The 19,213-nt window shown below is 31.7% G+C and overlaps 1 long non-coding RNA gene across 1 annotated transcript; it reads left to right on the top strand.

The window, feature by feature from the left end:
* The first annotated feature begins 14,691 nt into the window (after positions 1-14,691).
* Positions 14,692-19,108, top strand: LOC138307382 (uncharacterized). Its single transcript, XR_011205981.1, has 4 exons — positions 14,692-14,950; positions 16,100-16,166; positions 16,880-17,103; positions 17,272-19,108. It is a non-coding gene; the product is annotated as an uncharacterized lncRNA (long non-coding RNA).
* The last annotated feature ends 105 nt before the right edge of the window (positions 19,109-19,213 follow it).

Genomic DNA, 19,213 nt, shown 5'->3' with positions numbered 1-19,213 from the left:
CGTAAGTATACAGTATAAAACACGTACGTAAGTATAAAGTATAAAACACGTACGTAAGTATACAGTATAAAACACGTACGTAAGTATACAGTATAAAACACGTACGTAAGTATACAGTATAAAACACGTACGTAAGTATACAGTATAAAACACGTACGTAAGTATACAGTATAAAACACGTACGTAAGTATACAGTATAAAACACGTACGTAAGTATACAGTATAAAACACGTACGTAAGTATACAGTATAAAACACGTACGTAAGTATAAAGTATAAAACACGTACGTAAGTATACAGTATAAAACACGTACGTAAGTATACAGTATAAAACACGTACGTAGTTATAATGTATAAAACACGTACGTAAGTATACAGTATAAAACACGTACGTAGTTATAATGTATAAAACACGTACGTAGTTATAATGTATAAAACACGTACGTAAGTATACAGTATAAAACACGTACGTAAGTATACAGTATAAAACACGTACGTAAGTATACAGTATAAAACACGTACGTAAGTATAAAGTATAAAACACGTACGTAAGTATACAGTATAAAACACGTACGTAAGTATAAAGTATAAAACACGTACGTAAGTATACAGTATAAAACACGTACGTAAGTATACAGTATAAAACACGTACGTAAGTATACAGTATAAAACACGTACGTAAGTATAAAGTATAAAACACGTACGTAAGTATACAGTATAAAACACGTACGTAAGTATACAGTATAAAACACGTACGTAAGTATAAAGTATAAAACACGTACGTAAGTATACAGTATAAAACACGTACGTAAGTATACAGTATAAAACACGTACGTAAGTATACAGTATAAAACACGTACGTAAGTATACAGTATAAAACACGTACGTAAGTATACAGTATAAAACACGTACGTAAGTATACAGTATAAAACACGTACGTAAGTATAAAGTATAAAACACGTACGTAAGTATATACAGTATAAAACACGTACGTAAGTATACAGTATAAAACACTACGTAAGTATAATATAAAACACGTACGTAAGTATACAGTATAAAACACGTACGTAAGTATAAAGTATAAAACACGTACGTAATATAAGTATAAAACACGTACGTAAGTATACAGTATAAAACACGTACGTAAGTATAAGTATAAAACACGTACGTAAGTATAAGTATAAAACACGTACGTAAGTATAAAGTATAAAACACGTACGTAAGTATACAGTATAAAACACGTACGTAAGTATAAGTATAAAACGTATAATATAAGTATAAACACGTACGTAAGTATACAGTATAAAACACGTACGTAAGTATACAGTATAAAACACGTACGTAAGTATACAGTATAAAACACGTACGTAAGTATAAAGTATAAAACACGTACGTAAGTATAAATATAAAACACGTACGTAAGTATACAGTATAAAACACGTACGTAAGTATACAGTATAAAACACGTACGTAAGTATACAGTATAAAACACGTACGTAAGTATAAAGTATAAAACACGTACGTAAGTATACAGTATAAAACACGTACGTAAGTATACAGTATAAAACACGTACTAAGTATAATAAAAACGTACGTAAGTATAAGTATAAAACACGTACGTAAGTATAAGTATAAAACACGTACGTAAGTATAAAGTATAAAACACGTACGTAAGTATAAAGTATAAAACACGTACGTAAGTATAAAGTATAAAAACACGTACGTAAGTATAAGTATAAAACACGTACGTAAGTATAAGTATAAAACACGTACGTAAGTATACAGTATAAAACACGTACGTAAGTATAAGTATAAAAACACGTACGTAAGTATAGTAAAACACGTATAAAGTATATAAAACACGTACGTAAGTATAAAGTATAAAACACGTACGTAAGTATACAGTATAAAACACGTACGTAAGTATACAGTATAAAACACGTACGTAAGTAATAAAGTATAAAACACGTACGTTAAGTATAAGTATAAAACACGTACGTAAGTATAAAGTATAAAACACGTACGTAAGTATACAGTATAAAACACGTACGTAAGTATACAGTATAAAACACACGTACGTAAGTATACAGTATAAAAACACGTACGTAAGTATAAGTATAAAACACGTACGTAAGTATACAGTATAAAACACGTACGTAAGTATACAGTATAAAACACGTACGTAAGTATACAGTATAAAACACGTACGTAAGTATACAGTATAAAACACGTACGTAAGTATACAGTATAAAAACACGTACGTAAGTATAACAGTATAAAAACACGTACGTAAGTATACAGTATAAAACACGTACGTAAGTATACAGTATAAAAACACGTACGTAAGTATACAGTATAAAACACGTACGTAAGTATACAGTATAAAACACGTACGTAAGTATTAACAGTATAAAAACGTACGTAAGTATAAGTATAAAACACGTACGTAAGTATAAAGTATAAAACACGTACGTAAGTATACAGTATAAAACACGTACGTAAGTATACAGTATAAAACACGTACGTAAGTATACAGTATAAAACACGTACGTAAGTATAAAGTATAAAACACGTACGTAAGTATAAAGTATAAAACACGTACGTAAGTATACAGTATAAAACACGTACGTAAGTATACAGTATAAAACACGTACGTAAGTATACAGTATAAAACACGTACGTAAGTATAAGTATAAAAACACGTACGTAAGTATAGTATAAAACACGTACGTAAGTATACAGTATAAAACAACGTACGTAAGTATACAGTATAAAACACGTACGTAAGTATAAAGTATAAAACACGTACGTAAGTATAAGTATAAAAACACGTACGTAAGTATAAGTATAAAACACGTACGTAAGTATACAGTATAAAACACGTACGTAAGTATAAGTATAAAACACGTACGTAAGTATAAGTATAAAAACACGTACGTAGTATAAGTATAAAACACACGTACGTAAGTATAAAAAGTATAAAAACACGTACGTAAGTATACAGTATAAAACACGTACGTAAGTATACAGTATAAAAACACGTGCGTAAGTATACAGTATAAAACACGTACGTAAGTATACAGTATAAAACACGTGCGTAAGTATACAGTATAAAACACGTACGTAAGTATACAGTATAAAACACGTACGTAAGTATACAGTATAAAACACGTACGTAAGTATAAGTATAAAAACACGTACGTAAGTATACAGTATAAAACACGTACGTAAGTATACAGTATAAAACACGTACGTAAGTATACAGTATAAAAACACGTACGTAAGTATACAGTATAAAACACGTACGTAAGTATACAGTATAAAACACGTACGTAAGTATAAGTATAAAACACGTACGTAAGTATACAGTATAAAACACGTACGTAAGTATACAGTATAAAACACGTACGTAAGTATACAGTATAAAACACGTACGTAAGTATACAGTATAAAACACGTACGTAAGTATAAAGTATAAAACACGTACGTAAGTATAAGTATAAAACACGTACGTAAGTATACAGTATAAAACACGTACGTAAGTATAAGTATAAAACACGTACGTAAGTATACAGTATAAAAACACGTACGTAAGTATACAGTATAAAACACGTACGTAAGTATAAGTATAAAAACACGTACGTAAGTATACAGTATAAAACACGTACGTAAGTATAAGTATAAAAACACGTACGTAAGTATAAAGTATAAAACACGTACGTAAGTATACAGTATAAAACACGTACGTAAGTATAAAATAAAACACGTACGTAAGTATACAGTATAAAACACGTACGTAAGTATACAGTATAAAACACGTACGTAAGTATACAGTATAAAACACGTACGTAAGTATACAGTATAAAACACGTACGTAAGTATAAAGTATAAAACACGTACGTAAGTATAAAGTATAAAACACGTACGTAAGTATACAGTATAAAACACGTACGTAAGTATACAGTATAAAACACGTACGTAAGTATACAGTATAAAACACGTACGTAAGTATAAAGTATAAAACACGTACGTAAGTATAAAGTATAAAACACGTACGTAAGTATACAGTATAAAACACTTACATAAGTATAAAACACGTACGTAAGTATAAAGTATAAAACACGTACGTAAGTATAAAGTATAAAACACGTACGTAAGTATACAGTATAAAACACGTACGTAAGTATAAAGTATAAAACACGTACGTACGTAGTATAAAGTATAAAACACGTACGTAAGTATACAGTATAAAACACGTACGTAAGTATAAAGTATAAAACACGTACGTAAGTATACAGTATAAAACACGTACGTAAGTATAAAGTATAAAACACGTACGTAAGTATAAAGTATAAAACACGTACGTAAGTATAAAGTATAAAACACGTACGTAAGTATACAGTATAAAACACGTACGTAAGTATACAGTATAAAACACGTACGTAAGTATACAGTATAAAACACGTACGTAAGTATACAGTATAAAACACGTACGTAAGTATACAGTATAAAACACGTACGTAAGTATACAGTATAAAACACGTACGTAAGTATACAGTATAAAACACGTGCGTAAGTATACAGTATAAAACACGTACGTAAGTATACAGTATAAAACACGTACGTAAGTATACAGTATAAAACACGTACGTAAGTATACAGTATAAAACACGTACGTAAGTATAAAGTATAAAACACGTACGTAAGTATAAAGTATAAAACACGTACGTAAGTATAAGTATAAAACACGTACGTAAGTATACAGTATAAAACACGTACGTAAGTATACAGTATAAAACACGTACGTAGTATAAGTATAAAACACGTACGTAAGTATAAAGTATAAAACACGTACGTAAGTATACAGTATAAAACACGTACGTAAGTATACAGTATAAAAACACGTACGTAAGTATAGTATAAAACACGTACGTAAGTATACAGTATAAAACACGTACGTAAGTATACAGTATAAAACACGTACGTAAGTATACAGTATAAAACACGTACGTAAGTATACAGTATAAAACACGTACGTAAGTATACAGTATAAAACACGTACGTAAGTATACAGTATAAAACACGTACGTAAGTATACAGTATAAAACACGTACGTAAGTATACAGTATAAAACACGTACGTAAGTATAAAGTATAAAACACGTACGTAAGTATACAGTATAAAAAACGTACGTAAGTATACAGTATAAAACACGTACGTAAGTATACAGTATAAAACACGTACGTAAGTATACAGTATAAAACACGTACGTAAGTATAAAGTATAAAACACGTACGTAAGTATAAAGTATAAAACACGTACGTAAGTATAAAGTATAAAACACGTACGTAAGTATACAGTATAAAACACGTACGTAAGTATACAGTATAAAACACGTACGTAAGTATACAGTATAAAACACGTACGTAAGTATACAGTATAAAACACGTACGTAAGTATACAGTATAAAACACGTACGTAAGTATAAAGTATAAAACACGTACGTAAGTATACAGTATAAAACACGTACGTAAGTATAAAGTATAAAACACGTACGTAAGTATAAGTATAAAACACGTACGTAAGTATAAAGTATAAAAACACGTACGTAAGTATAAAGTATAAAACACGTACGTAAGTATAAGTATAAAACACGTAAGTATAAAGTATAAAACACGTACGTAAGTATAAATAAAACACGTACGTAAGTATACAGTATAAAACACGTACGTAAGTATAAAGTATAAAACACGTACGTAAGTATAAAGTATAAAACACGTACGTAAGTATAAAGTATAAAACACGTACGTAAGTATAAAGTATAAAACACGTACGTAAGTATAAGTATAAAACACGTACGTAAGTATACAGTATAAAACACGTACGTAAGTATACAGTATAAAACACGTACGTAAGTATAAAGTATAAAACACGTACGTAAGTATAAGTATAAAACACGTACGTAAGTATAAGTATAAAACACGTACGTAAGTATAAAATAAAACACGTACGTAAGTATAAAGTATAAAACACGTACGTAAGTATAAAGTATAAAACACGTACGTAAGTATACAGTATAAAACACGTACGTAAGTATAAAGTATAAAACACGTACGTAAGTATACAGTATAAAACACGTACGTAAGTATAAGTATAAAACACGTACGTAAGTATACAGTATAAAACACGTACGTAAGTATAAAGTATAAAACACGTACGTAAGTATAAAGTATAAAACACGTACGTAAGTATAAATATAAAAAAACACGTACGTAAGTATAAGTATAAAACACGTACTAAGTATAAAAGTATAAAACACGTACGTAAGTATAAAGTATAAAACACGTACGTAAGTATACAGTATAAAACACGTACGTAAGTATAAGTATAAAACACGTACGTAAGTATACAGTATAAAAACACGTACGTAAGTATAAAGTATAAAACACGTACGTAAGTATACAGTATAAAACACGTACGTAAGTATACAGTATAAAACACGTACGTAAGTATACAGTATAAAACACGTACGTAAGTATACAGTATAAAACACGTACGTAAGTATACAGTATAAAACACGTACGTAAGTATAAATAAAACACGTACGTAAGTATACAGTATAAAACACGTACGTAAGTATACAGTATAAAACACGTACGTAAGTATACAGTATAAAACACGTACGTAAGTATACAGTATAAAACACGTACGTAAGTATACAGTATAAAACACGTACGTAAGTATACAGTATAAAACACGTACGTAAGTATACAGTATAAAACACGTACGTAAGTATACAGTATAAAACACGTACGTAAGTATACAGTATAAAACACGTACGTAAGTATAAAGTATAAAACACGTACGTAAGTATAAAGTATAAAACACGTACGTAAGTATACAGTATAAAACACGTACGTAAGTATACAGTATAAAACACTTACATAAGTATAAAACACGTACGTAAGTATAAAGTATAAAACACGTACGTAAGTATAAAGTATAAAACACGTACGTAAGTATAAAGTATAAAACACGTACGTAAGTATACAGTATAAAACACGTACGTAAGTATAAAGTATAAAACACGTACGTAAGTATAAAGTATAAAACACGTACGTAAGTATACAGTATAAAACACGTACGTAAGTATAAAGTATAAAACACGTACGTAGTAAAGTATAAAAACACGTACGTAAGTATAAAGTATAATAACGTACTAATATACATAGTATAAAACACGTACGTAAGTATAAGTATAAAACACGTACGTAAGTATAAAGTATAAAACACGTACGTAAGTATACAGTATAAAACACACGTACGTAAGTATAAAGTATAAAACACGTACGTAAGTATAAAATAAAACACGTACGTAAGTATACAGTATAAAACACGTACGTAAGTATACAGTATAAAACACGTACGTAAGTATAAAGTATAAAACACGTACGTAAGTATACAGTATAAAACACGTACGTAAGTATAAAGTATAAAACACGTACGTAAGTATACAGTATAAAACACGTACGTAAGTATAAAGTATAAAACACGTACGTAAGTATACAGTATAAAACACGTAATAACGTAAAAACGTAGTATACAGTATAAAACACGTACGTAAGTATACAGTATAAAACACGTACGTAAGTATAGTATAACGTAGTATAAAACACGTACGTAAGTAAGTATACAGTATAAAACACGTACGTAAGTATACAGTAATAAAACACGTACGTAAGTATAAAGTATAAAACACGTACGTAAGTATATAGTATAAAACACGTACGTAAGTATAAAGTATAAAACACGTGCGTAAGTATACAGTATAAAACACGTACGTAAGTATACAGTATAAAACACCTACGTAAGTATATAGTATAAAACACGTATGTAAGTATAAAGTATAAAACACGTACGTTAGTATACAGTATAAAACACGTACGTAAGTATAAAGTATAAAACACGTACGTAAGTATAAAGTATAAAACACGTACGTAGGTATAAAGTCTAAAACACGTACGTTAGTATACAGTATAAAACACGTACATAAGTATAAAGTATAAAACACGTACGTAAGTATACAGTATAAAACACGTACGTAAGTATAAAGTAACCAGAATGTGGCCATATATCGAATACTGCCGTATCATCAATACGGTGGAGTGAAATCGGAGATTTGTTTTCAAGGTTTTGGTGGTTTCTTAAAAAATATTAATAAATAAATAAAAGTTGATACAATGTACGTAGGTTTTTATCTTACCATCTGTACTAGATCATGATATCTTTTGACGTGTCAGAAACATTTTTTTTCAAGGCGGATTCATCTCAATGATCATTCTTTTGCTTTCTTAAGAACATGAGGACCATTATACGAGAAAGCTTCTAGATAACGTAGATATAAGGTTATATACCAGAATAACTCATTCGTGAGGGTTGCTTTCTGAAATAAATCTTCATATGTTCGGATTTACGGTAGACATAAGAAAACTTATGATACTTAGATAGAAATCTACAAGATGATATTACTGAGACCGGACATTACTATTCACGTCGTATTTCTTCAACGAATTTCTTAAGATTTTGAGTGAACGTCAAAAATTGTGTCGACGAAGAGAAAAAAACAATTAACTTCAATAATTTGTTACACTGCATGTAGTCGCCTATTATATGTATATATATATATATATAAATTAAGGATACATATTTAAAACGCATACAAAAACAGTAGTTTTATGCAAACTTTTGCAATTTCGAAGAAATCTATTTTAAAATCTTGATATTGAAAGTTATAAGTTGAATTTATAGTAAAGGCATGAAGTTTTCGGTCACTGCCCAGTCAGATTGAACTTATAAATTTGAGTAGTTTACCTCTCACTGTCACGTGCTGATAAAGACTGTGGTTATGGCGCTGTATTATATTTAAGTCATTACTTATGTAATTCATGTATATCTTGGATGATACTGATACGTCATGGTCCCGTCGTCAGGTGAATTCTCCTTCCTTGGTTGTTTCGGCGCTGTTGACTACAACCTCCGGAGGTGCACCGACAGGGGTGATCAGGTCCCAGCCCGGAACCACTCAGCTGTCCGCTAGTATATCACAACACTGTTGTTCTAATAGTTAATGTTCATACACAACTTGATGTTACTGGTGTTGCCCTCTCCACCTCTCTTCACTCTTCTTCCACACCCACATTGATGCCACCTCAGCCTCTCAATCTTCTTCTCTCTATGCCAGGGATGCCGATGATCCGCAGGGCCCTCCACACAGACTGCCCAACGAATTCACGACAACCAACCTCTACAGGAAAAACACCACACTCTCCACCCTCGTTGATGACAGTTGGACACCAAATCTTGGTACTTGGCCTTTATAATCATAAATATTTATTGTCATAATGTTGCATAATTCCCGTTGAAAAAATAAAGATAAACAGGATATTGACAATCTTGACAAGATAAACCGGATGTTGACACTCATGACAAGAGAAACCGGATGTTGACACTCTTGACAAGATAAACCGGATGTTGACACTCATGACAAGATAAACAGGATGTTGACACTCTTGACAAGATAAACCGGATGTTGACACTCTTGACAAGATAAACCGGATGTTGACACTCATGACAAGATAAACCGGATGTTGACACTCATGACAAGATAAACCGGATGTTGACACTCTTGACAAGATAAACCGGATGTTGACACTCTTGACAAGATAAACCGGATGTTGACAATCTTGTCAAGATAAACTGGATATTGACACTCATGACAAGATAAACCGGATGTTGACACTCTTGACAAGATAAACCGGATGTTGACACTCTTGACAAGATAAACTGGATGTTGACAATCTTGACAAGAAAAACCGGATGTTGACAATCTTGACAAGATAAACTGGATGTTGACAATCTTGATAAGACAAACCGGATGTTGACATTCTTGACAAGATAAACCGGACATAAACAACATTCCAAATCTCTTACTGTTTATTAATGAACTACACGCATACACATCTGTTATTACAAATATCATTTCATGTTGTTTCGTTGCATACCTCACAAAGCCAGACGAAATTAGACAATCTTTCTATTCGGTGGGAATGAGACGGCGTTGCTTATTGCATGTGAGCACATAGATCTATTCCGTCATTGCATATTTTATTATTTAATGTAGGACTGAATTTCAATTTTTATCACATAATCTTGAAAATGGTATTAAAATTAATTATAAGCATTGATGTCACTATTTTTTAATTTAATCGGGGTATGAAAAAAAAATTGTTTGCAAACTGTGTGAATCCGCGTAGCAAACAATTTTTTTAGAGACATGTGCAATACAATAAAAACAATAACAATGATTTGATTAGGAGACAAGTACAAGTGTCCTTTCATCAAGTAATAAAACTAGCCGACGACGCATTTTAATTTTTTTTTACATATAAAATATAATGAAATATGTGAAGGCAGGTGAACTTCCTATTGCGATTACTTTAAGGTCAAAATTGAGCACGCGCGCGAAGCACGAGCTCGAGGTCAAAGGTGATATATGGCTTGGCCAATTGGACTGTACATATTAATGTTTATTTTTATATGACGTTTACAACTTCCGGTTTACAAGCGAATATGTTCTACGTATACAGACTGTCTTACCCTCACCGGAAGTACAGATATCTCTGTCCGATAAAGTAGACAAGAATGTGAAGTTATGTGGATGTGCAATAATGTCAAACTTGAAATTATGGAGCCAGTCTCCTGAGCATTCCTTAACTTAAGAAAGACACTTAATTAACATTTCCCATCGGGAGTAACTAAAGATTTAACTCCAGTCCTTAACTTCAAATATTTCCTTAACTTCAATATTGCTTTCCTGTGAACAATGATAAAGTAAACGGGTTGTCTAAAACTAAAGGATGTCTGTCAATTGCGTCAAAACAAAATCCATATGAAACTAGGATATATATAAAAATTGAGATAAAAAAGTATATATATTATAGCTTTTGCATTGTTGATCTTTTTATGTTTCGATACATTATACCAATATTATATACTATTTTTATATCATTCGCAATTTTATATATCCCACAAATAATTACTAATGCAGTCAGCCTACAAAATCCGGTACAAATGTATTAAGGATATATTGGGCCATTTTACAGCCAATCGTAAAAGTTGTGCTATATGTTTTTATGACCATGGCATACAAATGTTTATATGCTTATATTGTGGTATTTCTGCTATAAGAATTGTAGATCAAACATGACGGAGATAGTGGCCCTGGATTATATTGTTGTTATATCTACATTAATTGTCTCCCTTGGGATTGGTGTGTACCACGCATGCTGGGGACCAAAACAAAACAACATACAACAGTATCTGCTTGGAGATAGGAAATTGAACGTATTTCCAGTGGCGCTGTCTCTTACCATTTCTTTCCAGTCATCAGTTATGATTCTAGGAAATCCAGCAGAAATATACGTCTACGGCATTCCATTCATATGGCAGGCGGTCGGGTATACAGTGGCCACTCTATTCGCACTGGTGTCTCTGGTACCCTTGCTTCATCCACTGGAAATAACGAGCTTTTACGAGGTGAGTTATGGTTATTTCATCAGTTGAAATATAAGCATTCGATTTTTAACTTCCGCGAAGTAATGGAAAGTTATTTAATTTTGCTTCCCAATATACCTTTCCTTGATTTGTTTTCAATGTTCACAAAATCTCATGGAACATGACGTCACGTAGTTATTCATGTATGACGCGGTAATAAAAGTATAAACCTTATTTCAAATAATTGTGAATTAATTGGTAATATTAACCATCTGCTGTCTCTTAGGATGAGGAAAAGATATTTTTTGTGTAAAAAAAAAACATTAATTATTGACTCACACGTCATCTAAATAAATATGCATGGCATGTTATTGATTTAGTTTGCTATTATTTGCTAAAATGGTATTTATACAGGTCAATAAACTCTTGCATAAATCTGAATTGGAAATTATGGTAATACATCAGCACATTTTTTGTCCGCATGTTGATAGGAATAGTGAAATGTACCCCATTATACGGTATAGTAGTCGGTCAGCCAAATCTTTACCGTTCAGCCGGTCATTTTAGCGGGTCAAAATAATACTTCCACATATGGAGCGCAAATATCGAAGACAATTAATATCAGATTATCAAATGCAACACATTTCTGCTCTGACAAGTAAAAAATGAAGAAAAAACATAATTGGAAACATGCACATAATATTTCAAAAAGGTATTCTCGCTAAAATGATATTTTTACTGTAAATGGTATGTTCTGATTGGTCAATATTGAATGAAATTAACCCAACATATAACCATTAAATTCTTTTATTATACCTCAAGTGAAAATCCTGCATTCTGATTGGACGAGAGATATTTGGTATTTGACACTTTCACACGGCAGGTAACATTAGAACAATAGGAAACAATAGACACGTTCGTAGCGACCCCCTAGCAACGGGTGATAGTGTATATTTGACAGTGCAAAATATTAACCGCCGAAAAAGATGCGCACTCTTTTTTTTCCGACGCCATCTTTGTTTTTTGAAGCGACGCTTCAAAATTTATCTGGAGCTAATTAGTAATAGTTCTGCCAAATTAGTCTGTTTATCAATATTTTTTTTCAAAGTATGGACGGGGCTTTCCGTTTACGCCTTTTCGCTTACCGTCCAAGTGCTATATGTTGGTTTTTATGAACCCGTCGGTGATTAGGGGAACGGAAGACATGCGATTTCAAGCGTCTTCATGACGTTGCAGATGTTGTAAACAGACGACGGGACGAAACCAAAACTCATTGAGATTTACAAAAACGTTAAGATTTTAACAAACGCAGGAGTTAAGACAACAAGAATTTTCACTAATTCCTTATTGTGAGTATTCTTTTTTTAATGCAATGATATATAGTTAGCACTACTGAGTAGAAGCCGAGTTGCTATGCTAGACTAGTGCCGACGGTGATTGTTCGACTTTTGCTAAAATCAGTTAAAATGTTTCAATACATTGCAAATACTTGAAAACTAGTTTTGTTTCTAGACTTTTGGTATAATAAAATAAATACTACCTGCATTAGAGGGTGACAGTGCCTAGTGTCACCCCTCGAAATATCACTGTTACCCTCGGCTTCGCCTCGGGTGACAGTGATATCCTCGGGGTGACACTAGGCACTGTCGTATATTTATATAATATTTCACTCAGGAAAATGCTATAAATAGCAATAGCTATTCAGCGAAATAGAAACGGTTCTTTTACTGTAGCCATATCCCACGAAAAAATCAACTCCGCTAAAAGCCTAAAAACTATTTGAATAACATGGTAACACAAGTAAGAATATATATTAATATACATGCACTTACTTTCTCCCAACTTCGCTAGCCAATGGTATTTAGTCCGATTCTCTTCCTACTACCCTTGGCATATCTCACTTCAGAACGGGTGTTTTTGCTTTCAAATTCTGATTGGATGCGGCTAGGTTCAAGCGACCAATGAAAACGCAGCTTTGATATGTCAACAAAACTAAACTGAAGCGATAGTATAGTGACCTACATTTGCATATTGAGACATCAATAATGTCATGCCTGTAAACATCAACTCCTAGCGAAGTTATATTACTATCTATTTAATCAATAAGATGTATTAGACCAGCTAAATGAACGTCTTGGATAGGCCTACGTTGCTCTTCAAACAGAAAGGAAAGTAAATACGCGCGTGGCTTGTTTTACAACGTTAAACAATTCAAAGATATACTGCAATCTCGTTATAAAATTGGACACTGCAGAACTTAAGCATAAAACACAAACACTGGTGTCCGAACTTGCTAATAAACAAATAACCCACACACATATTCATCTTTGGTATTTTGAATCTATCGCAAACGACATGCGTGTTTTATAGGGCGCTGCCATTTTTTTAACCATACAACAATGATACGAGCTTTTTAATTGGTTGCTTATTACGTAAATGGAAGGGGCGCAACTGCGGTGATCTAGCAGGTGGCGCAGTACGGGAACACCCGTTCTGAAGTGAGATACATGTATGCCAAGGGTAGTAGGAAGAGAATTGGACAAAATACCCTTGGCTAGCGAAGTTGACTTTATGCAGGTATCACAATTTCTTTTCAGGCTTAACTTCATTGTTGCAATTTAATTGTTATTGATAAACTGTAACTCAAACAGTGTCCTACAATTCTAAATATTTAAGCATTGATGTCACCTATTTCTAATTCAATCGGGGTATGAACGAAATTTTGTGTGACTTCCGTAGCGGAATCACACGAAAGTTTGTAAACAAAATTTCTTTCGTAACTCTATGAAATAAAAAATAGTGACATCAATGCTTATAATTGATCTTCCAGATTACTTGATAAAATAAAATACGTTTTCACATACGATTCCATTGAAATTCCAAGGGAATATTTTTCAAAATCAATTCGCACAATAACAAAAACGACGGGATATCGCGCCATTTTCGGATTTCTTTTTCATAGTGGTATGAAAAAAAGAGTTGGGCAATTAGAAAGCAAGATTTAGTATAAAAACAAAGAAAAATGGATTATTTGTAAATGAAATTCGTTCTATTTTCTTCCTAGTATTTCCAGCGTCGATTTAAGAGCAAGATCACCAAAGTCATTGCTACCATTATGGGGATCCTTTTTAACGTAAGTGTTATGTATAAGGTCACAGTACCCAAATCGGATCACCAAAACAACATTTTCTTCTTTCTAAACCAAATTTTGCAACTGACCTTTTACATATCGTGTTTTTTCATAAAAAGGCTATGCCTGACGAAGTTCAGACAGCTCCACACTGTCATAGTCGCGTGCGCGCGTGAATTATGACGTCACAAACATTGACAGATGAACTTCCGGTTTTTTAACAGAAGAGTACCCAAATCGGATCAGCGAGAGAAATAACCCAAAATAGGTATATTTTATGCATTATATAGTTAAATAATTGGTATGTACGATAAATATCATCACTATTGACAAGATTGATCAGTAATTTTGTGCGTCACAGTCATTTTTTAGTGTTTTATTGAGCCTTTCAAATTCATAACACGATCGACCGCATGACGGTTTCAATTTCCGGTTGACAAACCGAACAGGTGCGCATTGTTAGATTGACGAAAATGATAATTGGTCGATATTTATTATTGTTTAGCTGCAACAATTAAATGATTTTATGCTTTAATTGAGAAATTAACCATTTCTACCCTATGTCTCTCAAAGTATAACAAAATTTTCGTAGTTTTTTTCGAATCCTGATGGGGTCTCAAGTTTATTTACTGTCGATCTTCCACATAACACAATCAGTAGATTGTGTGACAACATGTAACATCAACAACTGAAATACATACAGTGCACTTTGGTAGATTTTTTTCTTTAAAATGTAACATGCATCAAATGAATATCTATCAATTATTGTTTTTATTTATATTTACATATAAAATATATTGGTAATTCTTTTTTTAAATTATAATGTAAATCTTGCTGCCTTTTAGTGATTAATTAAAATTTAATTTGTGAAATTAATAGAAAAAAAATAGTAGATTAAATCTCACACAAGCAAGAGATTTCTGGGAATTGGGAACTTTTGATAATTTTGTCTTATAACTATTTGAACTGCAGACATACATAATTATAGTCATTATACAAATCTCATAAGCATCAACAATGATCAGGCACATGTGACTGCATATGTGTAGCAGGATAAGACTGGATCGATAGTCGGTGACCAAGTTGCTCAGTCAGCTATTGTTGGGAGGTTCTAAGTTTGAATCCCTGTCTGGCCGCTACGTATACATTTTCTATTTTCTTCTACACATGTATATATATGGATCTCAGGTGTACTGACATACATTGTATCTACATATTGTACGCAACCATGTCATAACTATTTAAAAAAAAAACACCCATTCCCTTCACTTTCAAGTACGTCATGTAGGGTATGTATGTTTAATACACAAGAGAGGCTTGATCCCTGATACAGTACTGTACCTGGCAAACTATGAATTTGTATTATTACTATATTATTGTGATGTATAATACATACTATATTATTTCATTATTGCAGGCCCCAACCTTCTGAAGAACTGAAAAATGTGTCTTAATTCAGCTTGTTATTATACAAAACATGATTGGTTAGTATTTTGTTTAATTATTATTGATTAATGAATGACTGCTTTAATCACTGTGTGCATGCATCAGAAAAATGGAACACAAGTACTTGGGCAACCTTGAAGCAAAAATCAATTCTCATATTTATTTTTTCATTTTAAATTTCAAAGTCTTCAAATTGTAGATCTGTACTTATTAAGTTCAATACAATTATTATATATATGTTGTCCTTGTTTCGAACAGAGTGATAAGGCGAAATACAAGGCAATAATAAATAATCCAGTTCAAGTTAAAATGTGATCTCAAAACCCTCTGACTTATATTTAACAGAAATGTGGATAATTCATTCTATCTTCAGTAACTTTATTCACAGTATTAAGTATAAACATGCTAATAATATGTAAATGAGCCAAGTCTGTTTTGTTGTCTGAGAGCTGTTCATGGGAGGCGATATTGATAGTCACTTTTCTTACATGTACAATAACAGGTTGTCCAGAAGAGCAACGGGTATTGTATGAACTTGATGGAAGGGAGACAACTGGCAAATTTAGGTTTAGTCAATAGCTTATATATATATATATTACATGTCTAAGAATTATGAAAACCTAAGTGTCAGTTAACAAGATCAGACAGTATTTTTTTTCTAATTAGTTGTTTATTATTGATCACATGTGTACAAGATATTTTGTAAATGAAAAACTTCAAGAGTTAAACCTTTTTTTTCTTCTATAACTAGGTGACTGTTCAGGTATCCATGACTGATTGCCAGCTCTGAAATGAAGTCTGTGCCTTCATTAGCTGAAACAAGGCTACACTAAAAGGCTGTAGCAAATGAGTAGTGAGGAAGAAAACAAAAATATTCCACACTGTTCACTCTGGCCTTCTCAACCAAAGTATTAACATCAGGAGTCTTCCTTTTGATGGACGCTTCAAAAGATACCTGGAGGATTTTATGTAGAGGTATGTCTATAAGCTATAACATTAAACATTACTTTATTAGTAAAGCTGTGGATTTTCATTTGAAATTTTAAGATTTTTTTTCCAAATCTTAAGGCTTTAAACATTTGCTCAGAAATTATCAATATTTTACAGCTACATATGTCTCAGTTATTTTTTTTTTTATTTCAGGTTTTGTAGACTTATCATCAAGGTAGCCTGCACTTGGAAATGACTTTTCATAAATTACAAACGTCAGAAGGACTTTTTCATGGGCAATTTATCAAGAGGACTTTTTCATGGACAAACATACTGCTGCTGTTGTGTGGGAGTTTGTCACGGAGATCCAATGACCTTGTATACAACCCTTGTCTATCAAGGTGGCATACTTTGTACAGGAATGTTCCTTGACCAAACATGTTTCATTCATATTATAGATGCACTTACCCTATGTCTGAAATGGAAGTGTACAATATCTTTAATTGATGCTTGGATTTTAAAATAGCAGCCACTTCAATAATTGTAACTAATATCAAATGAATATTTCACTCATGCTGATTCACTTGGAAATGCAGGGTCTCACAGTAAAATTGATATGTCACTCTAGATTAAATAAAGTGTTGAAAATAATTCTTGTTGTATTTTGCTTTCCCAAGTATCATTGATGAATTAATAAAATATACACTTAAAAATCAACTTATTATCAGATTGTCAAATGATATACATTGTGTAATAAAAATGAAACAGAATAGAGGAGGAAATATCAGAAACTTGGATGGCAGTGCAGTGATCTGAAAATATAAAAATTTAGAATAATACAAATTCAAAACCAATCTAATTAATTTGATAGATGTAACACGATTTATGTACTCTGGTATTCCTCGCTGAAATTTGTTTGTTCTGCTTCAAGAATGATCTCTACCAATGTCAGAAGGCCAGGTACTTGATATTGCCATGCTGGCACCATATATTTCTGTTTAAAGGTTTTTACTATTTTCCCTGTAAATAGAAAAAAACTTCACTGACAGTGCTCTGTATATGAAACAAACTACCTCTTCTTATCTGTAGACACTACTGTTCAGAAAGATATTTTTTAAACCAGTTTACATATCATTACCTAATATTGCATTTGTATAATCTCCTTATATTTGTTTTGTTTAAAACAGTATTTAAATAATATAAATATTTTATGGTAATTTGTTAACATCTTGTGTACTAAAATACATTTTTTCATAATCAATAATACAAATAATATGAATTTGAACATTTTGTAATATTCATTTCTGTATTTCACTATTTGTATTTACATATTTTAAACATTTTATTTAATAACACATTCTCATATCTGTAGTTGTGTTTTGTATATTCTTTGTTGCTGGAGAAAACAAATAATGTTACATTATAATTGATAATTGCAACATCTTATAGTAAGATAATAATTATTATAAATATTATATAATCACAGATATGCAAAACTCAAAAAAAATCGAAACAATGACAGAAGGGAAATAACTCTTATACAACATTGAAAAAACCGGAAAATCATAGTACAAGTACCTGTTCGTTTAGAATGACTTTTTGACATGCGCAAAGATCATTGAGTAATAGTTCCAAGATGGCGGCAGAATATGAATCGTTTCTAGTGGCATTCTAAATAAAGGTATGGACTACCCTGTTCATCGAATACCTCCCAAAATGTTTCTCTATTCTTGTTTTGGGTACATACTTTTATGTTTTGATGATATGTAGTGCAGTGTAATGGGGTTAAACATGAGAAAATAGACCGTCGCACGGTGACATTGTAGGAGATTGACGAAAATAACACCAACTTGCCGATTTCAAAGTCTTCATTAAAGCATAATAAAATCGATCACTGCTTCAAAATTTGGTTTAAATATCGCGGAAATGCATTTTTATGACTATATGTACGTTTATTTTAAACGTAAAATGTGCATGCGATAAAAAGAGCAATTTCTCGAATCCGTGATCCGATTTGGGTACTGATCCGATTTGGGTACTGTGACCTTACATATGATCTTAAATAAGTGTTCAATTTTAAAGGAGATTTTACGATTTCATAAAATATAGAAATAACACAAAATTAAGATACTTTAATCACATCACTACAAAACCA

The sequence above is a fragment of the Argopecten irradians genome, chromosome 14, assembly GCF_041381155.1.
Source record: "Argopecten irradians isolate NY chromosome 14, Ai_NY, whole genome shotgun sequence".
NCBI lineage: Eukaryota > Metazoa > Mollusca > Bivalvia > Pectinida > Pectinidae > Argopecten > Argopecten irradians.
The sequence above is the reverse complement of the archived record's forward strand: the minus strand, read 5'-3'. Positions and strand labels throughout refer to the sequence as shown.